At 36.5% G+C, this 14,172-nt stretch overlaps 1 long non-coding RNA gene across 1 annotated transcript in view; it reads left to right on the plus strand.

The window, feature by feature from the left end:
• The first annotated feature begins 9,907 nt into the window (after positions 1–9,907).
• LOC111758687 (uncharacterized) overlaps positions 9,908–14,172 on the plus strand; it is a 48,022-nt gene continuing 43,757 nt past the window's right edge. Inside the window, exon 1 of the long non-coding RNA XR_009187123.2 lies at positions 9,908–10,100. This is a non-coding gene — a long non-coding RNA (uncharacterized lncRNA). The remainder of the gene's footprint in view (positions 10,101–14,172) is intronic.

Genomic DNA, 14,172 nt, shown 5'->3' on the forward strand with positions numbered 1-14,172 from the left:
CATTTCATGAATACATTTCCCTAAACTTCAAGAAATATTCTCTAATTTAACCTTCAATAGAGCAGGTAATATGCTTGTGAAGTATGTGTCGTCTTCCAGGAGCTGGAAAGTTAAAATACTCAATTTTCCAGGTTAATTACAGGCTGGCTTAGCCATAAGACACAGTTTTGGCCAATGATAGTGTAAACAGAAGCTTTCTGGGAAGGGAAGCCTGGAGGAGAAACGTTGTGAAGAGACAGCATTTGGTCTTTCTGCTTTCTTTCTGCCTGGAACATGGATGTGCTGTTTGGAGGTATAGAAGCCATTTTGTAAATATGAATACAAAAGCTGTTACATGATAAGTGTGACAAAGATGACCCTGGGTATTTGATGGCATTGTAGAATAACTGCAGCAGACTTGCTGACTCTGAATTTCTAGTTCTATAAGAAAAATAACCCCCTATTTCCTTTAACTGCTATTGGTAATATTTCCTTTTAATTTTAGCGGAATGCATTCTGGGCCAGAATTAAACAGCTAGTAGATGTGTTTTTCACTGCTGCTTTAAAGTGGGGGAAAGTCTTCAAAGGGCATACAGTCTAGGATCCGTGCTCTTCCTGGTGAAGTACGTCACTACGGCGAGCCGTCAAGATGCCAGCAACGCAAAAGAGAAATGCCGCTAACACAGTTATTCTTAGAAAGGAAGTGGGTCTTACCCTATCTCCTTTTCAGAGGCTAAGGATTATGACTGATGGATCTAACAGGAAGTCAGGCAACCAAGCACAGGCCTGAGAATAAAACCATAGGCCAGGGAGGTTGTATAAGGGTTCTGGAAAGATTGGAGGTAGAAGCTCCCAAAGGAGGAACTAAAGAGGGTAGAATTAGGAGCACCGCCACAGAAGGCATGCAGGTGGGGTCAGCAGGAAAACCCAGTTAAGAACTCTTCACCTCTCCAGCCAATCTGAATGAAGCACAGATCATTTCAAAGGTTGGAATCTTGAAACTTTGATATGTCATCTATCATATAATATTTAATTTGTGTTATTTGTCTTTTTTCTTATTAACCTGGTCAAAAGAAAGCTACAAAGAGAGCAGGTCAGACTAGGCCTTCTTCATCTCATTTCTCTCTAGTAGGGAAGAGCAGAGAAAATTGTCAGGAAATGCCATGTGAAATAGACAACCCAGGTAATGTATAGTACAGTTCCCCCATGGAGAGTATTAAGGCAAAATCGAATGAAATGATTAAAGCATGGGAGGGACTGACTAGGCTATAGATGACACCCCTTGGTGATTAACTAGCAGTAATAGTAGGTAATGTACAGTGAGACCAGGATTTTTAAATGTTGAACTGAGACCAGATTGTACAACACTTCAAGTTCAATATTCACTTTACAAGTCAGAATCTGAAAGAATGTAGCCAAGATTATTTTTAGTAAATCTGGACCTATGAATGTTTTAAATTCGGCATATTAGGCCAAGTTCATAACTTGTTTGAATTAATAACAGGATGAGTGAAAATGATTTCGTTGTGTTAATGCTCTAACTTTATATGTATATGTATGGGAAAAACCAAGAGCTTGAACTAGATCAATTAATCAAGCAAAATGATTGTTCCATTAAGGTTGTCTCCAGGAATGGAAGAAGAAAGAAGGTTAGATATGGGCTGCCTAGAACATCTTTGTTTTAGTGAATAAGGCTTTGGGGAAAAACATGAAAGAAGTAGGAAATACTAGGAAAGGACTGGACAAAGTGAAGAATAAAAAGAGAAAAGGGGGAAGTGGACTTGGCCCAATGGATAGGGTGTCCGCCGACGACATGAGAAGTCCCAAGGTTCCAACCCAGGGCCTCCTCGACCCGTGTGGTTCTGGCCCACGCGCAGTGCTGATGCGCGCAAGGAGTGCCGCGCCACGCAGGGGTGTCCCCAGCGTAGGGGAGCCCCACGTGCAAGGAATGTGCCCCGTAAGGAGAGCCACCCAGTGTGAAAGAAAGTGCAGCCTGCCCAAGAATGGCACTGCACACACCGAGAGGTGATGCAACAAGATGACGCAACAAAAAGAAACACCGATTCCCGGTGCCACTGATAAGGATAGAAGCAGTCACAGAAGAATACACAGCAAATGGACACAGAGAGCAGACAACTGGGGCGGGGAAGGGGAGAGAAATAAATAAAAAGATAACTCTTTAAAAAAAAAAAGAGAAATGGAAGTCAGTAGCAAATTATCCCTGCCATAGAGAAGCTGGAAAACTTTTGTTTTATCAGTGTATGTGCTGTGCAGCTGTATGGTATATTAGGTGTTTGAACTCTTTGACCTGGACTGATTTCACAAAGCATGACAAATTGACTCAGTCAGGAAACTGTCTCAAGACGAAAGATTCTCAGATTCTTAAGAAATTATGAGGTATTGTTCATCAGTGCTTTCCTATTTGCTTGTCTTCAGGAACACATGACATGTACTAGGCACTCCAAAGATGGTAGCTTTATTTTTCTTACTTATTAGATAATTCCTACATCCTCAGATGAGAATACTTAAACAGGAATTGAACAATTTTCATCTAGAGTCCAATAACCTGTAAATAGGTTTGTCTCACCAGTATGTGATATTTTAAAAAGGACTAGAAATGTCTTAAAACAGGGCTGCTATGTTTTATAACTCCAGAGAGCACTGCTAGTGTAATACAGAAGCCCACTGAATAGGTATATGTGTTCTCTCATTGCATCAGAACCCACCATCAAGTATTTACTTTCACCTGATTCACACATTTATATTACTTTCTTTGCTTGTAAGTATTTATGTTGGCTGTCTGTTCACCATTTCACTTATTTATTCTTTAATTCTTTTTCCCCAGAAATATTTATTAAGTGCCTTTTTTACTACAGAAGTTGTGAGTTTACAAAACGATCATGCAAAAAATACAGGATTTCAGTATACCACCTTATAACCAATGCCTTACACTGGTGTGGAACATTTGTTATAATTGATGCTAGCACTTAAAAAAATAATTGTACTATTTTAAAAATAATAGATAACTTTGTTACAATTGATGAAAGAATATTAAAATAGTTCTATCATCCATTATTTATATTAGGTGTATTTTTCCCATATACCACCCTGTTATTAACACCTTGAATTACTATCATACATTTGATAAAATTCATAAAGAACTTTCTTATACTTGTACAATTAACTATAATCCATCCTCTACAGTACTGTTCGCTCGGTTGTATAGTCCTATGTTTTATCTTTTAGTTTTTATTCTAGTAATATACACATTCAAGAGTTTCCCCTTTTAACCATATTCACCTGTATAGATCAGTGCCATTGATTATACTCACAATAATGTATTACCATCACCATCATCCATTTCCAAACTTTACCGTCAGCCTAATTAAAAATTCTGCACAAGTTAAGCATCAACTCCTTATTCTCTAACCTCTGTCTATCTCCTGGTAACCTATATTCAAATTCTAACTCTATAAGTTTGCTTCTTATCATTAGTTCATAACTGTGAGATCAACAATCTTTGTCTTATTGTGCCTGGATTATTTCACTCAAAATAATGTCCTCAAGGTTCATCCATGTTGTCACATGTATCAAGACTTCCTACCTTTTTATAGCTGAATAATATTCCATTGCATGTATATACCAAATTTTGTTTATCCATTCATTGTTTGATGGACACTTGGTTGCTTCCATCTTTTGCCAATTGTGAATAATGCTGCTATGAACATCAGTATATAAATATCTGTTTAAATCCTTGCTTTCAGTTCTTCTGGGTATATACCTGATAGTGGAATTGCCAAATCTTATAATAATTCTATACTTAGCTTCTTGAGGAACTGCAGCATTTTATATTCCCACAAGCAATGAATGAGTGTTCTTATTTCTCCATATCCCATCCAACATTTGTAGTTTTCTGCTTTTTAAAATAATATCCATTCTATAAGGTGTGAAATGATATCTCATTGTGATTTTGATTTGCATTTCCCTATTAGCCAGGGATTTGTAACATCTTTTTGTGTGCTTTTTAGCCATTTGAATTTCTTCTTTGGTGAAATGACCATTCAAATCTTTTGTCCATTTTATAAATTGACTTGTTTGCCTTTTTATTATTGAGTTGTAGAAGTTTGTTATATAGTCTGGTTATTAAATCTTTATTGGATATGTGGTTTCCAAATATTTTGCCACATTAAGTAGGCTTTCTTTTCACTTTCTTGACAAAGTCCTTTGATGTATGAAAGTTTTCAATTTTGAGTAGGTCTCATTTATCTATTTTTTTCTTTCCTTGCTTATGCTTTAGTTTTAAAGCCTAAGAAACCATTGCTTACCACAAGATCTTGAAGACACTTCCCTACATTTTCTTCTAGGAGTTTTATGGTCCTGGCTCTTATATTTAGGTCTTTGAACCACCTTGAGTTAATTTTTGTGTATGGTGTGAGATAGGGGTCCTCTTTTCTTCTTGTTTGTATGGATTGCTACTTCTCCCAAACATCATTTGTTAAAGAGACTGTTCTTTCTCTGTTGACTGAACTTGTTAGCCTTGTAAAGAATCAGTTGAACATAGATGTGAGGGTTGAATTCTGTTCCCTTAATTCAATTCCGTTGGTCAAAATATCTATCCTTTTGCCAGTACCATGATGTTTTCACCACTGTGCCTTTTGTAATATGCTTTAAAGCCAGGAAGTAAGAGTCATATAACTTTGCTCTTCTTTTTCAAAATGATTTTGGCTACTTACCCATCCAAATAAATTTAATAATTGGATTTTCCATTTTTGCAAAGAAGGCTGTTGGAATTTTTATTGGGATAGCATTGAATCTGTAAATCAATTTGGGTAGAATTGACATCTTAATGGTATTTAGTTTTCCAATCCATGAACACAGAATGTCCTTCCATTTATTTAGGTCTTCTTTGATTTAACAGTAGTATTTTTCTGTGTACAAGTCTGTTACATCTTTGGTTAAATTTATTCCTGGGAGCAGATGTAGCTCAAGTGGTTGAGTGTCTGCTTTCTATGTACAATGTTCTGGTTTCGATCCTCATTACCTCCTAAAATTTTTTTCCCTAGATATTTGATTCTTATAGCTGTTACTGTAAATGAAATTTTTACTGATTTCCTCCTCAGATTGCTCATTACTGGTGTATAGAAACACTAGTGATTTTTGGGTGCTGAGCTTGTATCCTGCCACTTTGCGAACTCATTTATTATCTCTTGTAGCTTTCTTGTAGATTTTCTGGCACTTTCTATATAGTATCGTGTTAGCTGTATATAGTGAAAATTTTACTTCTTCCTTTCCAATTTGTATGCATTTTTTTTTCTTTTTCTTGCCTTACTGCTATGACTAGAACTTCTAGCACAATGTTGAATAAGAGGGGTGACAGTAGGCGCCCTTGTCTTCCAAATCTTAGACAGAACCTTTTCAGTCCTTCACCACTGAGTACAATGTTAGCTGTGGATTTTTCATTTATGACCTTAATCATATTGAGGAGGTTTCCTTCTATTCTGTTTTGAAGTGTTTTTATCAAGATAAGGTGCTGCCTTTTGTCAAATGCCTTTTATGTGTCAATTGAGATGACTTGTGTCTTTTCTGCTTTGTTTTGTTAATGTGCTTTATTACATTAATTGATTTTCTTGTGTTGAACAAACCTTCCATATCTAGGATAAAACTCATTTGATCATGGTGTATAAATTTTTAAATGTGCTGTTGGATTCAATTTGCTAATATTTTCTTGAGGATTTTTGCATCTATATTCATAACAGAAATTGGTCTGTAATTTCCTTTTCTTGTAGTATCTTTATCTGATTGTTTACATTCAGATCTTACAGATTAGGAGTACATACAAAAGGCTATTTGGGTGATGTTGGCTTCAACGAATGAATTAGGTAGTGTTCCCGTCTCATTAATTTTTTGAAAGAGTTTGAGCAGGATTGGTATTAAATCTTCTTGGAATGATTGGTAGAATTTACCTGTGAAGCCTTCTAGTCTTGGGCTTTTTTGGGGGGGAGAGTTTTGAAGACTGATTCAATCTCTTTAATAGTGATTGGTTTGTTGAAATCTTCTATTTCTTATTGCATCAATGTGTGTAGGTGTGTGTTTCTAAGAATTTGTCCATTTCATCTAGGTTGTCTCATTTGTTGGCATACATTTTTTCACAGTATCCTGTTAATGGTCCTTTTTATTTCTGTGAGGCCAGTAGTAACAAACCTCCTCCCATTTCTGACTTTAATTATTTGCATCTCCTCACTTTTTTTTTCAGTCTAGTTAAGGATTTATCAATTTTATTGATCTCAAAAAATCAACTTTTGATCTGTTAATTCTCTGTATTGTTTTTTATTCTTAATTTCATTTATTTCTGCTACAGTGTTTCTTATTTCTTTCCTTCTGCTTGCCTTGGGATTCATTTGCTGTCTTTTTTTCCTACTTCCTCCAGGTGTGCAGTTACGTCTCTGGTTTGTTTTTTTTCTTCCTGTTTCCCTCCACACCTCCACCCCTCCCCCCTCTTCCCCTGCCATGCTATTTTTGCTGTCTGTGTTCATTCTCTGTATGATCTTCTATATCTATTTCTCTTTTTTCCTTCTCTTCTCATCTGTCGCCTCTAGGATTCACCAGGATTCGATCCCAGGGACCTCTCATGTGGAGAAAGGTTCCCTGTCAATTGCACCACCTCAGTTCCTGGGGTACTTTGCCTTGACTCTCCCCTTCATCTCTCCTTTGTTTTCTTGCCATGTGACTCACTTGCATGGGCACTGGCTCACTGTGTGGGCACTCAGTTCACCATGCGGGCACTCACACAGGCACTTGGCTCACTGCAAGGGCACTCAGTTCACCACGGAGGCACTTGGCTCACCATGTGGGTGTTTGGTTCACCACGTGGGCACTCACACGGGCACTTGGCTCACCACATGGGCACTCAGCTTGCCACACAGGCATTTGGTTCACCATGCAGGCACTTGCACGGACACTTGGCTCACTGCATGGGCACTTGGCTCACCATGTGGGCACTTGGCTCACCATGTGCACACTTGGCTCACCACATGGGCAGTCAGCTTACTGTGCAGGTACTCAGCTCACCATGTGGGCAACCAGCTCACTGAGCAGACAATTGGCTTACCACACAGGCACTAGCTTGCTGCACAGGCACACTTTCTCTTCCTTTTTTTCACCAGGAGTCCCCAGAGATTGAATCCTCGTCCTCCCATATGGTAGGCAGAGGCCCTATCACTTGAGCCATACCTGCTTTTCAGCTGTTTTTTAAATGTAAGTGTTTAATGATATAAATTTCCCTCTCAGCACTGCCTTTGCTGCATCTGATACATTGTGATATGTTAAGTTTTCCTTTTCATTCTTCTTGAAATATTTGTTGATTCCCCTTGCAATTTCTTCTTTGACTCCTGATTGTTAAGAGGGTTGGTAAAGAGTATGTTGTTTAACTTCCATGTATTTGTGAATTTTCCAGTTTCTGCCTGTTACTGATTTCCATTTCCATTTCATTATGGTCAGATAATGTACTTTGTATTTAAATCTTTTTACATTTGTTGAGACTTGTTTTGTGACCCAACATGGGGTCTATTCTGGAGAGTGATACAAGCACACTTGAGAAGACTATATGTCCTGCTGTTTTGGGGTGCAATGTTCTGTATATTTCTGTTAGGTCCAGTTGATTTATCATAATATTCAAGGTCTCCGTTTCCTTATTGATCCACTGTCTAGATGTTCTACCTATTGATGAGAGTGGTGTATTGTAGTCTCTAACTACATTTCTCTTATTGTAGAAATGTCTGTTTCCCCCTTCAATTTTTTCAGTTTTTGCCTCATGCATTTGGGGTACCATGATTGGGTGAATAAATATTTTTGATTGCTATTTCTTCCTGGGGGATTTCCCCTTTTATTAATACATAGTGTCTTTCTTTGTCTTTTATGACAGTTTTGCAGTTAAAGTCTATTTTGTCCGATACTGGTATAGCTACCATGGCTCTATTTTGGTTATTATTTGCATGGAATATCTTTTCCCACATTTTCACATTCAGCTTATTTGTGTCTTTAGGTCTAAGGTGAGTCACTTGTAAACAGCAAACACTTGGATCATGCTTTTTTATCCATTCTGCCAATCTGTATCTTTTGATTGGTGAGTTTAATGCATTAACTTTCAATGTTATTATTGTAAAGGCTGTGATTACTTCAGCCATTTTATCCTTTGGTTTTTATATGTTACATATATTTTTTGTCTCTCTTTTTACTCTTAGTTACCCTTACTGATAATCTTCATTTCTTCACACTACTCAAAGTCACTCTTTCTTGTCTTATCCTTTCATCCTACAGAATTCTCTTTAGTTTTTCTTGTAGGGCAGATCTCCTGTTGATGAATTCTCTCTGTTCCTGTTTTCCTGTGAATATTTAAAATCTAGCTCATATCTGAAGGGCAGTTTTGCCATATAAGGAGTTTTTGGCTAGTAGTTTTTCTCATTCAGTACCTTAAATATGTCGTACCATTGACTTCTTGCTTCAATGGTTTCTGATGAGAGCTCAGTCTTGTTAAGAATCCCTTGTATAAGATGAATCACTTTTCTCTTGCTGCTTTCAGAATTCTCTATCTTTGGCATTTGACATTCTGAATAATATGTGTCTCATAGTAGGTCTGTTAGGGTTTAGTCTTTTTGGAATACATTACACTTCTTGGACATGTATATTTATATTTTTCATAAGAGTTGGGAAATTCTCAGCCATTATGTCCTCAAACATTCTTTTTGCCTCTTTTCCCTTTTCTTCTTCTTCTGGGATACCCATGATACATATGTTTATGCACTTTGTCCTTCAATAAAATTCTTGAGACACTACTCAATTTTTCCATTCTTTTCTCTATCTGTTTTTCTGCCTGTAAAATTTTGAATGTCCTGGCTTCTATTCCACTGATTATTATTATTATTTTGCCTCTTCAAATCTGCTCTTGTGTGCCTGTAGTATATTTTTACTCTCTTCTCTTTTGCCTTTCATCACTGTAATTTCTTTGTTTCTTTTTATATTTTCAATTTCTTCTTTTTACAGTCTTCCTAATAGCCTTTATCTCTTTAGTCATATTTTCCTTCATATCTTTGAATTGATTTAGGAGATTTGTTGGAACATCTTTGATTAGTTGTTCCAAATTCTGTGTCTCCTCTGAAGTTTTAATTTTTTCCCTTGACTAAGCCATACCTTCCTGTTTTATAGTATGGCTTGTAATTTTTTGCTTATATCTTGGCATGTGATTATCTTGATGAGTTAACTTTGAAGGCAACTTTCTCTTTTTTGCTTAAGGTTTTAATGTTGATTGATTTTTATATTAAGGCTCTTCTTTAATGCTTAGTCCACCTTATTCTAGATGCTTTGAACACCTGTGTTTAACTGACCAGATTTTTTCAGCTCTTCTTCATTTGATTCTTCCTCTGGATATGTGGTACATTTTAAGATTGCATTTTTTTGTGTAATTTTTTCACCTCCAGGAAAAGCTTCCTTTCCCCTGTTCCTTTTCCAGGAATCTTGATCTGTTCTGTTTGTTTTTTGTTTTGCCTCTACAGTGTTTTGTATTCCTTTCATAGTCTCTGGCTGTTTTTGTTTAAAAGGAAAATTCTGGGAAGGGAGGTACCCTGTAGAGCACTTTCCCAGTTCTGTACTTCCCAGGCAAAACAGGGCCAGCAACACACAAAGGGGGCAGACACTGGCTCCAAAGTGCCCTGGTGAGGGTATTAGAAAGGGTGCCAAAAGCTTCTTTGATGTCTTCCCAAAGCCCAAAGTTTTTCTGGCCTGCCTAGCTGGTGTAACCCTTCAGCTAACTCTCAGCCCTGAAGAAGTACTGTGTCTTTAAATCACCATCACCACCCCTGTCTAGGGTGGAGTTGAAGTAGTGGTTGCTGCTTTCTTTGTCAAGGGTGGATGGAAACAACAGCTCAAAGCCTGGATCCAGCAATCTGAATTTGTTAATCAAAGGCATGAACAGCGCTTGTTCAATTGTTCTGTTTGTTGGTGCCCACCCTTATTCTTTGTGAAGAGGAATTTTACATCCATTTCTGTCACCAGTGAGCAAAGTAGGATCTGGACCGCAATGCGACCTGCTGCTAGAGTGGAGGATGGACTCTGACAGTTAAGACATGGTGAGAGCAACTCACTGTTTTTTACTGAGTTTATCAGCCTCTTCTTCCTGTTTTTCCTTAGATGCTGTACAGTGTTCTTCTGGCTTTCAGAACCCCAGAAATGTTGTTTCTGACAATTCCTTCCTGCCTAATAGCTGTTTTGACGGAAGGACTGAATCCTGGAGCTCCCAACTCCAGCATTTTTCCTGGAAGTCTCTGTTAAGTGTCTTTTGTGCCATTCATTATGTTAGTCATTAATACATTACCTTATTTAATAATATAACAATATTAAGAATATTTACTATTTTCATTTTATCAAAGAAGAAACTTAAATTTGAGGAAGTCAGATACACTTTACCCAAGAGCTTACAGTTAGAAAGAGGCAGAACTAAGATTTAAATTGGTTGTAACTAAATCCAAAAGTCAGACCATGTTCATTTAAAGTAAACATTGAGCAGGACATATTGTTCCAAATCTGTGTACAAAATGTAAGGAATAAATATTAGAACAAATAATGTGACTCGTTAAGGACACCCATGATCAGAAGAATATATGGAACCTTCTTGGGTTATTCCTTACAAAATTACCAAGGGGTTAATCCTGTTCTAACTGAAGAAACTCTTTACCTATTGGTAGTCAGGATTATCCAACCTTATGTGTGAGCCGATAAGGACTTGGCAGTTAGAAAGTTCCAAATGCCAATTGACACAAGAATGATCATTAAATTGTGGCATATCCACTCAAAGAGATTTTGTGCATCACTGAAAATGAACAAAATGAATGAATCATTGAGACAAAATGTCCAAACCAAGGAAATCATAGAAGACTGTTTACAGTAGGTTATCATTTTTATAAGTCTCCAAACCAAGAAATGAAACAGTGTAGTGTTTAAATACAAATATATTTGTGATAAACTGCAGGGAGAAAACAAGGGAAAGATAAACAGAAGTTCCAGAAGAGTGGTTATCACCTGGGGCAAAGAAATGGTCCTGGGAAGGGCCACAAGGGTAGATGCAAAGTTACTGGTAATGTTGTAAAGTTGGTGGGTAGGTTTGAAATTGTTCCATTTATTGTGGCTCATGGATATTTTGTGTTATATATATTCTCACATACGTATCAAGTATTAGTCAATAAAAAAGGTTGAAACAGAAACCTAATGGACTAACGACCCCTTTATGTTGTCATGGGTATTCCAAATTACTGATAGTAAATACTGCTCTTCCTTCCATCAGGAGATTGCCAATCATGAAGTCTCAAAGGAAGATTTTATTTTAATTCTTATTATTTAATTTGACTGAGGAAGGCCGAAAAAAATTCAGGTATAAATCCTAAGGGAAGAAATATGTATGTGCTTATGTGTGTGTGTGTGTGTGTGTGTGTACACACACCAATTCTTGTCCTGTTTCCTTCCTCTAGAAGCAAAATTATTCAATAACTGTGTCAAACGCTTTGTGATCTCTGATACTGGAAGGAGTCAGAGGAGGGAAAAATAATTATGGGAAAGAGAGTAATATAATAGTCAGAGGAATTTAGTCCTGATCCATTTGACAGGCTTAATAAGAAACAAAAGAGCAGGCAAAATTCCCCATCTTATCAAATTACCACAATTTAACTTGGAGAACAATACCATTTAACAGGTTTGTATTCCTCACATAGTAAACATGTTCTACAATTTGGTATTGCTGTGGTTAAATTTAATTTAAGAATTAACTATGTTTGGTCAGTAGTGCAAATGTTTTCTCAGAAGTCTAGTATTCTGCATAATTAGTATTTTTCTTATAGTTGCAGACTTCTGCCTATAGTGAAATCTGACTCCAGACTTTTATATGAAAAATCCATTTCACAATCAATTTGAATAGCAAAATCATTTTGTTGTTTCATTTCAGGAAAATCGGTTAAAAAGAAGGGACAAATATAGTGATATATGTTCGATCTTGGAATCTCCATTATTCAATCTGCATATATCTTTTGAGATGATTATGTTCCAGGAATGAAGTGGTGCACAGCAAGGTGACAAACGAGCATTTCTTGGTCTAAGACATAGTACTTACTGTCGTTATATGCCTCAAGCAAGACTTTGGGATGCTACACATCAAAACACAGCTTTTCTTCATTCATTTTAATGGGTAGCAAGGAGTTTGGAATTTTTAGGTTCAGAAACTGATATAGTCTTACTTTGACCTTTCTCTGCATGCTAACTGCCTTCTGGTCCTCTGCATTGGAGTGTGACAAGCACAGTTGAATTCTCATCAATCTCATGAAGGAAAGCAATACATCTGATCTACTGGGTAGTTTCAAATCACTGCTTCAGTAATTCAAAATATGTGGTTGAAGTCCATTTGCTGCAATGGTGACTGTACCAGTGTCCATAATCAAACATATTGAATATTCATCCAGGAGCTGATGCTTGTCATTCATTCACAAATACTCAATTTTCTGATGTCGTTGTACTGCAATTTTTGATTTAGGGGATGTAGTATTTTAGCAAATCCTCATCAGAAAAAAGTTATATGGAAAGAGACTACAACCTTCTTTCCTATTGTGACTTTAGAGACATTTGTTCACTTCAGATAGCAGATTCATATAAAATCATGAGCCTCACCAGAAATGCACAGGCAAATTATACTTCAAGATGGTTAGGAATTTTGTAAATAACTTCACATGAATGAATACCTTACAATGATCATAGAGTACTTCCAACTCCAAAATGGCTCCTTTACTTTTGAGAGAAGTTTTCAGAGAAGAATAGTGGCATAATTTACAAACTTCAAGCCACCTTATGAAATAGATAAGAATATCCATGTTTTTTTAAAAGACCAGAATTTTGAATTCCAAAGTAGTTGAGTTATTCACTTTAAAACACAGTAAATAACAGAAACAACAATTTGAAGTAGAAATGGTAATCCTTGGCTTTAGCCTCCCTAGATGAAGCTCAATGCTTAATCAAACTCATCACTAAATCTTTCTTGATAAATCTAATTTTCTTGTGTCTATTTTCTGTGATTTTATCTCAGATTTTTAAAAAACCTTTGGTATAAGGTTCAAATCCCCTCAGTTCCAATTTTTTCACTTCCAAAGTTGTTGCCAGGACATAATTTCCCCAATGAATCATCATTTTTTCCCTGATTTTAAAATATTTCTAGAAGTCTTTCCTTTCCAGAGTAAGACACTAGATAAATCACACAGATATCTAAGTTCTTTACATATCTTTCACTTTATGGATTTGAATATTTAAGAAGCATCTAGGTTTTTTTAATAGTCTAGATAGTCATATAGATTTGATGTTGGAGATGGAGGCAAATTAATACTCCAGTCAGTCATGCATTATTTCTTAGCCTTTTTATTTTGAAATAACTTGAGAGTCACAAGAAGTTGAAAAAATAATACAATAGTTTTTGTGTACCCTTCATGTCACTTTCCCCAATGATAACATCTTACATAACCACACTACGTTATTAAACTAGAAAATTGTCATTCATACAGTTCTATTAACTAAACTACAGCCCTTGTTTGAAATTCATCAGTTTTTATGTGCACTCTTTTTGTGTGTGTGTGTGATGTGTGTTCTATGAAATTTGATCACATCTATAGATTCATGTAGCTATCACCACTATAAGAATACAGAATTGTTCTGTAACCACAGAGAAGCTCCCTCATGTTCCCCATTTGTCGTCACATTCTCCCTGTACCTAACCTCTTACAACTACTGATCTGTTCTCCCTTACTGAACCCAGGACCTCTTATGAGGGAGGTGGGTGCCCAATTGCCTGAACCACACCCATTCTCCTGTAAAATTGTTTTGAGTAGTTGTGTCAATTAATATTTTCCCTGGCAATGTGTGAGAGCTCAAGTGGATCTGTATCCTTGCCAAACACTTGGTATTGTTAGTATTCTTCATTTTACTCATTCTGATAGGAATATAGTGGTAGCTCATCTTGTGTTTCATTTGCATTTCACTAATGGCTAATGATATTTCATGTGTGTATTTTCCATCTGTATGTTCTCTTGGGTGAATTGTCCTTCAAGTCTTTTGCTTATTTCCTAATTTGAATGCTTGTTTTCTTACTGTTGAGTTCAGAGTGTTCTTTACATA

The sequence above is a fragment of the Dasypus novemcinctus genome, chromosome 9, assembly GCF_030445035.2.
Source record: "Dasypus novemcinctus isolate mDasNov1 chromosome 9, mDasNov1.1.hap2, whole genome shotgun sequence".
Taxonomy (NCBI): Eukaryota; Metazoa; Chordata; class Mammalia; order Cingulata; family Dasypodidae; genus Dasypus; species Dasypus novemcinctus.